The sequence below is a fragment of the Oryx dammah genome, unplaced genomic scaffold, assembly GCF_014754425.2.
Source record: "Oryx dammah isolate SB20612 unplaced genomic scaffold, SCBI_Odam_1.1 HiC_scaffold_21, whole genome shotgun sequence".
In the NCBI taxonomy this organism is placed as follows: Eukaryota; Metazoa; Chordata; class Mammalia; order Artiodactyla; family Bovidae; genus Oryx; species Oryx dammah.
Genome location: NW_024070205.1, coordinates 50,626,721 through 50,628,963, shown reverse-complemented (window position 1 = coordinate 50,628,963; position 2,243 = coordinate 50,626,721).

Here is a 2,243-nt window from a genome sequence, read left to right as displayed (position 1 = left end):
AGTCTCTTCAACAAATGGTGTTAGGACAATTAACCACATGCCTAAGAATGAAGCTGGACTTAGACCTCATACCATATACAATAATTAACTCAAAATGTATCAATAATCTAAATGCAAGTTCTAAAACCATAACACTCTTGGAAGAAACACAGCGGTAAATTTTAATGACTCTGGATTTGGCAATAGATTCTTAAATATGACACCAAATGCATAAGTAATAAAAGAAAAAACTGATAAACCAGACTTCATCAAAATTAAAGGGTTATGTACATTAAAGGGCTCCCCACATGGCACAGTGGTATCCATATGTTAACACAGAGAATCCATATGTTAACGCAGGAGATGTGGGTTCGATCCTTGGGTCAGGAAGATCCTCTGGAGAAGGAAATGGCAACCCACTCCAGTATTTTTGCCTGGGAAATCCCATGTTCAGGCTTGGTGGGCTACAGTCCACAGGGTTGCAAAAGAGTTAGACATGACTGAGCAACTGAGCACGCAGATGCATGTGCATTAAAAGACATTATCAGAAAGTGAAAAGACAGCCTACAAAATGGGAGAAAATATTTGCAAATCATGTATCTGACAGGAGTCTGATATAGAGCAAATATATATAGAACACTTAACTCAGCAACAAAAAGATAACCTGATTAAAAATGGGCAAAGGACTTGAACAGATATTCCTCCAAAGATATATAAATGGTCAGCAAGTGCAGGATGCTCAACATCACCAATTAACAGGGAGATCTAAAACAAAACCTTTATACCCCCTAGGAAGGCAACAACGACAATAATAAATTTAATGGAAAATAACAAGTGACGGATGATGTAGAGAAATTGGAACCCTCCGTTCATTGCTGGTAGGAGTGTAAAATGGTTCAGCATGGAGAGCAGTTTGACGGTTCCTCAAAAAGTTAAAAATAGAATTTCCATATGATCTAGCAATTCAGCTCCTAGAACTGAAATTCAACTAGAACAACAATTCAACTCCTAGTACCCCAAAGAATTGAAAACAGGTACTCAGACAAATATATGTACAGATTTGTTTGTAGCAGCACCACTGACAATTGCCAAAAGGTGGAAACAGCACAATGGCCCATCAGTGGATGATCAGATAAACAAACTGTGATATACATGTAACTGAATATTATCCAGTCTTAAAAAGGAATGAAGTGCTGATCCACGCCACAATGTGGATGAACCTTGAAAACATTTATGCTAAGTGCCAGAAGTCAGGTACAAAAGGTCATATACCCTATGATTTCATTTATATGAAATATCCAAAATAGGTCAATAAGTTGCCAGGGACTAAGGAGAGAAGAGGATGTGAAGAAAACATTTCAGTAGGTAGGAGGTTTTATTTTGGATTGATGGAAATGTTTTGGAAATAGATCAAGGTGGCTGGGATTGAACCACCTACATATCAAGTGAAGTCACTCAGTCATGTCCAACTCTTTGCGACTCCGTGGACTGTAGTCCACCAGGCTCCTCTGTCCATGGGATTCTCCAGGCAAGAATACTGGAGTGGGTTGCCATTTCCTTCTCCAGGAGATCTTCCCGACCCAGGGATCCTGCATTGCAGGAAGACACTTTAACCTCTGAGCCACCAGGGAAGCCCAACCTACATATCGGGAATGTACTAAATGCCATTGAATTGTACACTTTACATGGTTAATTTTACGTTACATGGATTTCCCCTTAATTTTTTATTTTAAGTGAACCTACTCAGAAATATCAGATTACTGACCGACCATCTCAACTCACCCCATGGACCGCAAATCCTGGAAACAATTTAGGTCAATTCTCAGGGCATGGGTAGCAATTTCATCCATGCTTAATCTGATCTAGTGCTCCTGGTAGTTTGGAAGCTCTAGAAAACAGACCAGGAAAATTCTCAAGATGTTAGCTCACACCAGTCTCTAGCGCTCCCTTTTCAATCCTGGGGGTGGGATGAGGTGGGGGGGACGCCGGAACCTAAAACTGCAAGACAGGAGATTGTCCACAAGCAAACGCACTACCGCCCCATGGTGCGCAAAGCCTTCTCACATTACAGGTGCGGCCTCCACTCCCTCTCAGGTCAGTGCTCAGCCCAATGTCAGGTTCCTGCCCCAGTCCCTGCGGCTCACGGTGGGAAGCCCGGCCCCTCGCCTACGCGGTGCCCGGGCTCCAGTGCGGCCGGACATGGACAGGGGAGCGTGGCGTCGCCGACGGGGCGGGGCCGGGGCGGGCTGGGGGCGGGGCCTGCG